We start from the raw sequence: 13,452 nt of genomic DNA on the forward strand, positions 1-13,452 counted from the left end.
TGTGGGGGGCACGATTGGGAAATTTGCAGATGACACAAAGATTGGCCGAGTAGTGGATAGTGTAGAGGATAGCCATAATCTCCAACATGATATAGATGGGTTGGTGGAGTGGGCGGTAAAGTGGCAGATGGATTTTAACATAGAGAAGTGAGAGGTCATACATTTAGGGAGGTCAAACAGTTACAGGGATTACACAATAAATGGGAATATACTAGAGGGATAAATGAAGTGAGAGAGGTCCCTGAAGGCAGCAGTCCAAGTAGACAAGGTTGTAAAGAAGGCATATGGAATGCTCTCCTTCATTGGCAGAGGTATAGAATATAAAAGTAAGGATAGAATGTTGAAATTGTATAAAACACTGGTGAGGCCACAACTGGAGTGTTGTGTGCAGTTCTGGTCACCACATTACAGGAAGGACGTAATAGCTCTGGAGAGAGTACAAAGGAGGTTTACAAGCATGTTACCAGGGTTAGAAAAGTGTAGCTACAAGGAGAGATTGGATAGGTTGGGGTTATTTTCCTTAGAACAAAGAAGGCTGAGAGATGACTTGATTGAGGTGTACAAAATTATGAGGGGAATAGATAGAGTGGACAGGATAAAATTGTTTCCCTTTTTGGAGAATTCTAGAACCAGGGGATGTAGATTCAAGATAAATGGCAGAACGTGTAGGGGGGACATGAGGAAGACTTTTTTATGCAAAGATCATAAGACCATATGACATAGGAGCAGAAATTAGGCCAGTCGGCCCATCGAGTCTGCTCCGCCATTCAATCATGGCTGATAAGTTTCTCAACCCCATTCTCCCGCCTTCTCCCCATAACCTTTGATCCCCTTACTAATCAAGAACGTATCTATCTTGGTCTTAAATACACTCAATGACTTGGCCTCCACAGCCTTCTGTGGCAATGAATTCCATAGATTCACCACTCTCTGGCTAAAGAAGTTTCTCCTCATCTCTGTTCTAAAAAAAAGGTCTTCCCTTTACTCTGAGGCTGTGCCCTCGGGTCCTAGTCTCTCCTACTAATGGAAACATCTTCCCCACATCCACTCTATCCAGGCCTTTCAGTATTCTGTAAGTTTCAATCAGATCCCCCCTCATCCTTCTAAACTCCATCGAGTATAGACCCAGAGACCTCAAACGTTCCTCATATGTTAAGCCTTTCATTCCTGGGATCATTCACGTGAACCTCCTCTGGACCCTCTCCAGGGCCAGCACATCCTTCCTGAGATACGGGGCCCAAAATTGCTCACAATATTCTAAATGTGGTCTGACCAGAGCCTTATAAAGCCTCAGCAGCACATTCCTGCTTTTGTATTCTAGTCCTCTCGAAATAAATGCCAACATTGCATTTGCCTTCCAAACTACCGCGTCAACCTGCAAGTTAACCTTAAGAGAATCCTGGACTAGGACTCCCAAGTCCCTTTGCACTCCAGATTTCTGAATTCTCTCCCCATTTAGAAAATAATCTATGCCTCTATTCTTCCTACCAAAGTGCATGACCTCACACTTGCCCACGTTGTATTCCATCTGCCACTTCTTTGCCCATTCTCCTAACCTGTCCAAATCCTTCTGCAGCCTCCCCACCTCCTCAATACTACCTGTCCCTCCACCTATCTTTGTATCATCTGCAAACTTAGCCAGGATGCCCTCAGTTCCTTCAACTAGATCATTAACGTATAAAGTAAAAAGTTGTGGTCCCAACACAGACCCCTGCGGAACTCCACTAGTCATCAGCCACCATCCTGAGAAGGACCCCCTTATCCCCACTCTCTGTCTCCTGCCAGACAGCCAATCTTCTATCCATGCTAATACCATGCCTCTAACACCATGGGGCTCTTATCTTATTAAGCAGCCTCCTGTGCGGCACCTTGTCAAAGACCTTCTGGAAGTCCAAGTAGATAACATCCATTGGCTCTCCTTTGTCTAACCTACTCGTTACCTCATCAAAGAATTCTAATAGATTTGTCAGGCATGACCTCCCCTTGATGAAACCATGCTGACTTTGCCTGATTTTACCATGCGCTTCCAAGTATTTTGAAATCTTATCCTTAATAATGGACTCCAAAATCTTACCAACGACCAAAGTCAGGCTAATCGGCCTGTAATTTCCCGTCTTTTGCCTCACTCCCTTCTTAAAAAGGGGGGTTACATTAGCGATTTTCCAGTCCTCTGGGACCCTCCCTGACTCCAGTGATTCCTGAAAGATCATCACTAATGCCTCCACTATCTCTTCAGCTATCTCCTTCAGAACTCTGGAGTGTAATCCATCCGGTCCAGGTGATCTATCCACCTTCAGGCCTTTCAGTTTTCCTAGCACCTTCTCCTTGGTAATGGCCACCATACTCACCTCTGCCCCCCCTGACTGTCTTGAACTTTGGGGATGTCACTCGTGTCTTCCACTGTGAAGACTGACACAAAGTACCTATTCAGTTCCTCCGCCATTTCTTTGTTCCCACTACTACTTCTCCAGCGTCATTTTCCAGCGGTCCAATGTCCACATTTGCCTCTGTCTTACCCTTTATATATCTAAAAAAAAACTCTTGCAATCTTCTTTTATATTACTGGCTAGTTTACCCTTATATTTAATCTTCTCCCTCATTTATTTTTTAGTTGTCCTCTGTTGGTCATTGTAGGCTTCCCAATCCCCTGGTTTCCCACTGCTCTTCGCTGCATTGTATGCTTTCTCTTTAACTTTTATGCTGTCCCTGACTTCCCTTGTCAGCCATGGTTGCCTTGTCCTCCCTTTAGTATGCTTCTTCTTCCTAGGGATGAATTTTTGCTGTGTCTCCCAAATTACTCCCAGAAACTCCTGCCATTGCTGTTCCACTGTCTTTCCTGCTAGGCTCATCTCCCAGTCAATTCTGGCCAGCTCCTCCCTCATGCCTCTGTAGTTGCCTTTATTCAACTGTAATACCGTTACATCTGATTCCAGCTTTTTCCTCTCAAATTGCAGGGTAAATTCTATCATACTATGGTCACTTCCTCCTAGGGGTTCCTTCACCTTAAGCTCCCTTATCAAATCTGCCTCATTACACATCACTAAATCTAGAATTGCCTGTTCCCTAGTGGGCTCCACCACAAGCTGCTCCAAAAAGCCATCTCGTAGACATTCCACAAATTCCTTTTCTTGGGATCCACTACCGAACTGATTTTCCCAGTCTACCTGCATATTGAAATCCCCCATGATCACTGTAACCTTGCCTTTCTCACACACCTTTTTCTATCTCCTGGTGTATCTTGTGCCTCACATCCTGACTACTGTTCGGAGGCCTGTACATAACTCCCATTATGGTTTTTTTACCTTTGTGGTTCCTCAATTCTACCCACACAGATTCTACATCACCTGACCTTACATCATTTCTTGCTATCGATTTAATTTCATTTCTTACTAACAAAGCAACCCCACCCCCTCTGCCAACCTGCCTATCTTTTCGATAGGATGTATATCCTTGGATATTTAGCTCCCAGTCCTGATCCCCTTGCAGCCATGTCTCCATGATGCCCACCACATCATACCTGCCAATTTCAATCTGCGCCACAAGCTCATTTACCTTATTTTGTATACTGCATGCATTCAGACACCTTCAGTCCTGTATTTCCCGTCCCCTTTCTCATTGTCATCCCTTTATCTGATGTGCTTGAAGTTAGATTTCTAGCCCTTTCCAAACACACTGTCCTATTCTGTGTTCTGGAGACTCTAATAGCCTCTCCTGGGCTCTCCTTTCTTTTCAGTTTTTGCATAATTTTACATGAAGTTGAATCCCCCCCCCACCCCCCCCCCCAACACACACACACACACACACACACACACACACACACACACACACGCGCTAACCTGCTGCTTTGTTTCCCATTAGTCATGCTTCTTGGAGTTTAACCCTTCCCAGAGGGCAGTGGATGTCTGGAATTCGTGCCCAAGTTGGTGGTAAGAGGCCAAAACTCTAAACTCTTTTAAAAGGTACCTGGATCTACACCTTAAGTGCCGTAACTGCAGGACTGTGGGCCGGGGATTAGAAAGGGCACCTGGGTGTCCGTGGGCTGGCATGGACAAGATGGGCCGAATGGCCTCCTGTGCTGTAACTTTTCTACGGTTCTATGGAAGCTAGATAAACACATGAGGATTTGTCCTGCTATTTTCTTTGTTTACTGGCCAGTTTGCTGTGGCATTTTTAAGCTTGAATAATTACGAAGGGAATTCCCCATGGTGGAAAGTCTATTGAAAAAAATATGGTTTTTCAGTTCTTCAGACTCTCGAAATTGAGATTCCCCACTGAATATTGTTCCCCAGATCAGTCCTCCGGCTTTCCTCGATGTGGAAAATAGCTGCAAAATACTTTCTTTAATTGGGTTCGATTGTTTTCCAATGAAGAAAAAAGTGCTATAAGAATGGGCTGTTTTCTAACAAGGAATGAATCCCCTAATAAAACTGACATAAGAGTCCTATTTTGTTACCCACCTGTGTTTTTGGATTCTGCAGTTAGGGGTCAAACAAATGTCCATTGTGTTTTGAGCTTCCTTAAATATTCCTTTAAGGGCCATAGATTAAATAATTACTGTACCTTTCTTTTTTTGCTTTTCAATTACACTAGTGTTTTTATTTCACTGAGTTAATCATAATTTCCTATTATCTATGAATCTTTTCATTATGGCAAAAATTAGCAGAAATTTTTGATGCAAGTAGCACTGAATGGGCTGAATTGAGCATGCTTTGAGGGTTGATGCTGTATGTGGTTGATTGCTGATTAAAAGTGAAGCTTCCTTTTCGCATGTCACAGGTCACACACCTTCGTAGCACGATAAGACAGCACATTTTTTTCCACAATAGAAAGCACTTTAAAACAAAAGAAACAGAATGAAAATTGGTAACCTAAATCAATCGGCGCTGCAAGGCAAGTTGTTTTAACAGCATCATCTATATTAATAAAAAATGACTGCAATAAATACAAAGCCCAGAAGTTAATCCAAGTTTCTATGGGCATAACAAATTAGACTATTTTCCTACATTAAATCCACTAGCAGATTGTGGGTTTGCCAGAGTTATTTTCCCCTTGCTCGCTGAATATAGTTGAGTCAAAGTGTAGTGTTGTACTGGCTAGCTTGCAGTGAGCCAGTGGACATGGGCAGGGGAGAGAAATGAGGCATAATCTACAATATTCTTAAAATTGAGAGAAAATAGGGTGGAAATTGATTTTTTCCATCTTGATGCTAAAAACATGAGCATTTTAGGTTAACAAAAATACATTGTTTCTCTGGCAATTAGACCAGGATTATGTGGCTTCTGGCTATGCTAAAGATGTGTTGCAAATAGCTTCCATTGTCTGAGTGACAGTCCACTTATTTGTTCCTTTTCAGGCTCCCAGAAACACAGTCAATGAGAACACTGAAAGTTGGAAGTAATTCTGAAAATTTCTTGATCTCTGAAGTCAGTGATAAGGTATTCTGAACAGCTGAAATTGTAGGATAGGATGAAGAAATAGCATAGATTGAGTCAGGCAACTGTCAGTAAGTTTTATGACTTATGATACAATGAAACACATGCTCATGTTGTCAGGACATGATGAGCGAGTAAAGCAATTTGAGTAATCATATGTGTATTTCACCACCCTTACCAATGCTTACCAATCAAAATCGAAAACACTGTAAGTGATAGTAAGAGATAAAACAGGCTATTGTTCTGGCTTGGTACCTGTGTAGGGTCTCCACCTGAAATTTTAAGCTGTATTTTCTTTTCAGGTGCTACACCAACCTGCTGTGTTTCTCCAGCCCTATCCTGTCTATATTGTGGATTTTCAGCATTTTTCTTTTATCTTTGTCAGCTTACATGGGATGTTCTCAGATTCACAATTTACTTGCTATGCCAGGAGTTGGGGAATTCGGAGGAGAAATTCCCGCACTGAATTTTGCTTCCCCCCATTTGAAAGAAAATTACTCTTTGATTTATTAAAATGTATATTTGTAATACTGGGGAGACTTTAGAAGTTATTTAGATCTATCAATGCAAGGTGATAAGTGTTAGCTGGGTTTAGATGATAGGTTTCTTGCCTTGAATCTGACAGCTGAGAGTTCAAATCCAGACCATGATTTGAGCACATAATCCAGGTGTATTGTTGGAGGTGCTGTTTAGCAGATGAAACTTTAACACAGGCTCTTTACCTTTTCTTGCAATTCAAGTAGATGTGAAAGCATAAATTTTCCTGTTGTGGGAGAATCTGGAATAGGGGTCACTGTTTAAAAATAAGGGGATGCCCAATTAATTACAGAGGTGAGGACAATTTTTTTCTGAGGGTTGAGAGAGCTTGGAATTCTTTTCCTCAAATTGTGATTGAGGCAGAGCCTTTGAATATCTTTATGGCAGATAGATAGATTCTTGGTAAGTAAGAGAGTGAAAGGCTATCAGGGATAGGCGGGAATGTGAAGTTGAGGTGAAAATTAGATCAGCCATGATTTTATTGAATGGCACAGGAGCTGAGTGGCCTATTCCCCCTAATTTGTATGTTCAGAATTTTTTTATAGTAGTGGTTCAGTTAACACCAGTGGTTACAGATTAGCTGGCCTCTCTGACAATTGTTGTTGTGGGATTTGTTGTGCCCCAAAAATGGCCACTGAAGTTGCCTACATAAATGACTGACTACATTTCAAAAGGTAACTTACTGGTTGGAATGTACTTAGGAACATTCTGAGGATGTGTTGATGTGCAATATAAATTTCTTTAATCACTACAAATATATGTTACAGTATCAGAAAGCTCATCAGCTGAAAAGACACAGCCAAGAACCCGATTTTGTACAGTCCGAATCATTGAAAGGAGTTATAAACGAGCTTGTTGACAGAAGACTCGGCTTATCTTCAATGCAAAGAAACTTAGCTTTTTGCTTTTGCCCATTGACCTCACCGGTAGCAATCATTAAACATTCCTAGTTGGACTAACGACATTAAGAGTCGATCACTTGTGGTAAAACTTTTATAGAGGTGCAGAGGTGGGACTGGAGGCGGGCACGATGGCAGTTTCGTGCTACTGGCTGGAAAGTCAGCCAGCTGGCATGTTCTGCACCCAACCTATTTTGAAGGGGGCTGCTTCAGAGTAGATGGGTAGTGATACTACCTACCTGCCAGCAGCATATAGCCAGTTCGACCAATTTTAGTGCCTATTGAAGGCACTTTCAAGCACCATCTGGAATTTTCCAGACTGCATATGGACAGAGACTAAAGCCTTTTTTAAGGATACAGGGAGCCTCCAAATAACAGGCTAAGGTGGCAGCAATGCCTACTTTAAAGATGATTAAAATCACTCGTTCTCCTTCCCATACTATACCCCCCTCCCCCACAGCTGTGATTGCCAGAGGGCCACAGCTGCAACTGCAGCTCATCTGTGGAGGGGTTGTTTCTCCACAATACTGGCCTGCAGCTGTGGCCACATTTTACTTTTAATTATTGAAAGGACTTCAGAGGGAGCCTCCATCTTGAGGTGCTCTCGCAGTTATCCACCTACTTCAGCAGCACCCACCTCAGATCTTCCAGTGCTGGACTGCCTCCTAATGGCCCGCCAGATGCGGAATCTTTAATTGAAAAGGGCACCCTGAAGCGGCCACCTCCTCTAAAATCTCTGACTGGGCTCTGGCATCACATTTCATCTCGATGGCAGGATTGGGATCTGGGAACAAAAAGTCCCTTAGTGAGACTGGAGTCGCAGCCAGGGGTGATTCCTTGAAATATAGTCATGAGCCAGTTACAAAATTTGGCAGTTTCTGTGGCACTTGTCTACAAATTACATAAGATTCATTGAATTCATTGTCATAATTTGCCACAGTGGGAATTGAACTCATGATCTCTGGACTGCTAAAGCAACAATTTGCAGTTACATGGCATCTTTAACACAGTAAAATGCCTCAAGGCACTTGAGGGAAGTGGCAGATGCAGCTGACTGGGTAGTTTCAATCTTAGTGGCAAAGAAGTCCATGAGAGGGTTTAAGAAGGTACTTTGTCATAAAGAGAACCCAGAGATTATTTTTGCATTCCAGGATGATCTTGAAATAGTGAGCTGTACCATACCTTGACCTAAGCCAATATTGGAGGAAACAGACTTTTGCTGCTGTATTGCAGCTGCACCCTTAGATTGTATTCAAATTCATCTCAGAGGAATCCGATCATAGTTTATGGCTGGTAAAGTATAGCATTATTGCTTGCAAAATTTTGGCTGAAATTTGAAGAGGAGGTCACTTCATGAAGAAATATATATGAATCATGAGATGTACTGCAGAGGCCTGAAATAAGTGTTTTGATCAAGCAGTAGAATTACAATGCAGAGTTTTTCTGTGTCTGTATATTACTTAAATTGGCCATGATGTAAAGTTAAATAGATTGAAATTGCTACCTACTGCATATAAGAAACTTTTGACCAAGTAGATAAAATATTCAAAGTTGAATATTTGTGATGTGCTACATTAAGTTAAATCCAGCTAAACCTGCAGTAATCCTGAGTTAGGCTTTGTAATAGAGTTGGACATTGTTAATCTGTTAGTTTAATGTTGAAGCCAAGTTATTCTGTTTCCGATAGTTAATTTGATTGTTTTATCTTACACAATCTTGGCTACTTTTCAGGTGAGCCAAGAGTTTAGTGGTCCTTGATAACTGAATTGGCTTACGGTAGAGCCTAGCCAAATTAGATATTGTACAAACCAGAGACAAACCTTTTTTTCCATTATTCCTGTTTAAGATGAACGGGGAGATGAATAGTTGTAACTATTTTTCCTTAATAGATATTTTTAAAGTGGAAAACAACTTATTAATTCTTCTCCTGTTGTCATGGTAAGGAAACTGAGGTAGGAGAAAGCTTGTTAAATTAATTTCTATTCCGCCACATGACGCAGCATTCCTGGTCGCGATTTCCCAAAGCACTTTACTGCCAATGAATGACTTAAAGTAGCTGTTAAACAGGCAAAAACAGCAACCATTTTTCTCACAATGCAACTCCACAGAAGCCAACTGAATGAATGAATCAACAGATCATCTGCTTTTGATGGCCTTTGTTGAGGGATGTATGTTGGTCATGACATGGAAATACCACCCTGCTTAACACTTTTTCCCCCAAACAGTGGCATGGATCATTTGCATCCACCTGAACAGACAAGATGACTCTTGGTTTAATGTTTTATCTGAACAATGGTTCTCAAACAATGCAGAACTCTTTCAGAATTACAGTGGAGCATCAGACCAGATTATTTGCACAAGCCTAGAGGACGACAGATATTGACCTGGGCACAATTGGCGATCCAGGTGCGATTGCATTCAATTGCAGTAGTTTTGAAATGTGTTTTTTTTCCACAGTTTCTACTGAAATGAATTTGCCTATTACCGAACATAAAATCAGCCATGAATCGGTGCATTTGGGCAGTGCTTCAGGACAAAATTTTAAATAAAAATAATCTTGCATTATTACATATTCCTTGATATATTTAAGGATTGTAACCTGGTGCACTTTATTAATACAGCTGAAAATGATTTATCACATAAGCATTTTCAATCAGTGTCTCATTCATCACTTCTCGGTTCTTGGTGTGGCATCCTATCTTGCTGCAATTGAAACATTGCCGTGATCTAGCTATCTCACCACTTGTTGCAGCTATCCCTACTTCTACCATGGCTGCCTGGGAGTCCACCTTCCCTGCTTGACATCTATCTCACCTGCCTATTGCAAGATAGTTCTGTAATTGTTGCATGCTGAGAATCCCAGATTGAGGATTTTCTGGTCCTGCTGACTAAATCCCTCCTTTAACATCTTTAAAAATTCTGGATCATCCTGAATGAGATTCTGTGCCCCAGAAAACTCGTCGAGGGCCATTTATTTTCACTCAGCATAATTGTCAGTGCTCTCCCCGGGTTTCTGTATGACCATGGTTATCGCTCCCCAGTTGCTCTGCCCGTTTAATACTCCCTGTACTGCGTCCTTAAACCTGATATTTCTCTCGGACCATGCCATTTTCCATGACCCATGCCCCCTCTTTAATGTTGCCTGGACACTGGTTCCATGTCTGTCAGGGGCATTTGGCTCTCACGAGGATGTGTACATTCTCAAGTGTATGTTATGGATCTCGGACATTTCCTCCAACTGTCTCCAAAACCTGGTATTACTGCAATTGGGTCTGAGAGTGGCCAAATCTTCTAATAGCATCTGCCTCTCGCCCGGAGTGAAAGGTTTGTGTATTGTCATGACTAATGTCTGGAGTTGCCCAGCTTGGGCTAGATCTGGTACCTCTCTCTGTCTCATCTCTATGGGAGCTGCCCTGGCACCCAACAAGCCCGCTCCACCTGGCCATCACTAGAGCCGTTGGTTCTGGGGCCTCATACCCGGGTGGTGCCTTCAATTCCACCTCTGGTTCATCTTGGGGGAGTAGTCGCCCTGCAGAGGCTCTGGCTACCCTTTGATGAAGGTGGGCAAGCCTGGCTCAAAGCACCTCTTGTTCTTTCAACAGTCATCCCTTCAACTTTCCTATCAGCTTTCCTATCTCTAAGCTTCTTGACTTACACATATTGAGGTAGCACTGACGTAGATAATTATTACCTCCTTTTCTTTCATCTGTTTTTCCCACCAGTCCTTACGCTTATCTGGGATTCATGACGGATCCCAGCCTTCCTTGGTCATTTTACTTAATACCTTTTTGTTTCTATTCACTGATAAGTCAGTGAGTGACCCTGCAGGTTCCCACTCTGCAGTTTTATCTACTGTGGTTAATGTTGCGCTTATAGTCAGAGTGTCACTACTCTTTGGGAAGCAGATCTCCTATTTTACCCTACGATCGTTCTGATATCCTATGGGAAATGGGCCTCCCCCGTTTTACCCTACAGCCATTCATCACCTCTAACCTCATTTTGCTCCAGAAACAATCAAGTTTACCCAAGGAATGCTCTGCTCCCTGGCGCCCTATGATCTTTAATTATTTCACCCACAGACCGGTTTTCTGGTTCGGATCCTCTGCTCTGCCCACCGGCTATCCATGTCGAACACTGACCTCACTATCTAATGGGTGGTAAATAAGCATTCTCACCTGTTCATTGGTGACTAGTTCCAACTGGTGCCAGTGCCCGACGTTGCAAGGTTCTTGCGGACTACGCCAGTTGTGGAGAAAAGCCACTCCAGAGTCCATAAGATCCATGTAAGTACAAATCTTTATTCAAGCATGCCTGGGAGAGTTTCTCCCAGGCAGGCAGGGGAAAGCTTCTAAAGATTTTGCAGTGGCACAGCACCTTTTACAATTGTTTCCAGCCATTACTACTAGACTTCATTAACAGTTGCTCATAGCTACAGGATCTCCCTAAACAACTACTAATAGGGGTGCAAGATCTTGTTAAACAGCCACTAATGGCTAGTCATCCTGATACTTTCACTACTTGGTGGGTTTCTTTGACCTGACCAGTGAGCTAGACAATACATATCCTTCCCGCCCTGTCTGGAATTGAATTTCCCTTATCCATGTTTGCACAGCCTGTGAACAGATCCAGGCTGTCAAATATCTCATCATGACATAGGAAGAAAGAGAAATGAGGCCCTGCAAGCAGACTTTAAGGAGTTAGGCAGGAAATTGAAAAGCAGGACTTCAAAGGTAGTAATCTCCGGATTACTACTGGTGCCACGCTGTAGTGAGTATAGGAAGAGAAGGCTAAAGCAGATAAATGCTTGACTGGAGAGTTGGTGCGGGAGGGAAGGCTTTAGATTCCTGGGGCATTGGGACCGTTTCTGGGAGAGCTGGGACCTGCAGAAGTTTGATGGTTACATCTGAACAGGAACAGGACCAACATCTTGCGGGGAGGTTTGCCAATGCTGTTGGGGTGGATTTAAACTAAATTAACAGGGGGATAGGATCCTGAGAAGTAGTTCAAAGGGGAGAGAAGCTGATTGGAATTAGAAGTTAAAACGCAGGGTCATACAGACTTGAAACGTTAATACTCTTTCTCTCTCCACAGATGCTGCTAGACCTGCTGAGTTTTTCCAGCATTTTCTGTTTTTGAGGGAAACATGCTGTTGGGTGTACACAAAAGGCCACCAAACAGTCAGGGAGAGATAAAAGATCGAATATGTAATCAAATTTCAGAGAAGTGTAAGAATAATAGGGCAGTGATACTAGGGGATTTTAACTACCCAAATATTAACTGGGATAGTTATGGTGTGCAAGGTAGGGAGGGAGCAAAACTCTTAAGTTGCATCCAGGAGAACTTTTTTAGCCAGTATGTAGAAAGCCCAAAAAGTGAGAGGGCAGTTCTGGACCTAATATTCAGAAATGAGCCCAGGCGGGTGGAAGGCATATCAGTAGGGGAGCATTTTGGAGATAGTGACCATAACTCAGTTAGATTTAGGATAGTTACGGAACAAGATAAGGTTGGGCCGGGAATAAAAGTTCTAAACTGGGGAAAAGCTAATTTTACTAAGATGGGATGTGATTTGTCCCATGTGGACTGGGAGCAGCTACTTGCAGATAAAACTATGTCAGAGCAGTGGGAGGCATTCATGGAGGAAATAGCGAGAGTATGGGGCAAATACGTTACCGTAAAGGCAAAGTGGGAGAACGCTGGATGTCAAGGGACATAAAGGTTATAATTAAGAAAGAAAGAGAAGCTTATGGCAGATACTGAGGGCTCAATACAGCGGAGTCCTTAGAGAAGTATAAAAAGTGCAGTAGGGTACTTAAAAAGGAAATTAGGAGAGCTAAGAGAATGCAAGAGAAAGCATTGGTGGGTAGAATAATTGGAAACCCAAAGGGCAAGAGAATAACTAGAGAAAGAGTAGGGCTAATTAGGGACCATAGAGGTAATCCCTGTGTGGATCCGGAAGACATGGGTGCAGTCCTCAATGATTACTTTGCGCCAGTCTTCATTTGTGGAAAAGGACGACACAGGTATAGACATTAGGGTGGAGGACTGAAATATTAGAGGAGATTAACATAGAGAAGAGTTACTAGTGGGTTTAGTGGCCTTATAAGTGGATAAATCTGCAGGCCAAGATGAGATGTATCCCAGGCTGTTGAAGGAGGCAAGGGATGAGATATCAGGGGCCCTAACAGTAATTTTCAAATCCTCTCTGGCCACAGGTGAGCTGCCAGAGGACTGGAGGACTGCTAATGTTCCCCATTATTAAAAAAGGGAGGAAGGGATAAACCAGGAAATTACAGGCCAGTTGGTCTAACATCGGTGATGGGGAAGTTACTAGAAAGAATTCTGAGGGACAGAATATATCTACTTGGAGAGACACAGATTATTCAGGGATAGTCAGCATGGATTTGTTAAGGGAAGGTGGTGTTTGACAAATTTGATTGAATTTTTGAGCAGGTAACCAGGAGTGTTGGTGAGGGTAATGCATTTGATGTGGTCTATATGGACTTTAGCAAGGCTTTTGATAAGGTCCCTCATGGCAGACTGGTCAAGAAAGTAAGAGTCCATGGGATCCAAGGCAAAGTGGCACA

At 42.6% G+C, this 13,452-nt stretch overlaps 1 protein-coding gene across 11 annotated transcripts in view; it reads left to right on the top strand.

Moving 5' to 3' along the window:
- atxn1a (ataxin 1a) overlaps positions 1–13,452 on the top strand; it is a 439,854-nt gene that overhangs the window by 352,349 nt on the left and 74,053 nt on the right. Inside the window, exons 1-2 of one of the 11 annotated variants that reach the window (XM_041183904.1) lie at positions 3,909–3,926; positions 5,354–5,435. The exons of 9 other annotated variants lie outside the window; for them this stretch is intronic. The gene's annotated coding sequence lies outside the window, so the exon portion shown is untranslated. Of the gene's footprint in view, positions 1–3,908; positions 3,927–5,353; positions 5,436–13,452 lie in introns of those variants that run through there. One more of the 11 variants, XM_041183899.1, reaches the window with a different exon arrangement.

The sequence above is a fragment of the Carcharodon carcharias genome, chromosome 3, assembly GCF_017639515.1.
Source record: "Carcharodon carcharias isolate sCarCar2 chromosome 3, sCarCar2.pri, whole genome shotgun sequence".
Taxonomy (NCBI): domain Eukaryota; kingdom Metazoa; phylum Chordata; class Chondrichthyes; order Lamniformes; family Lamnidae; genus Carcharodon; species Carcharodon carcharias.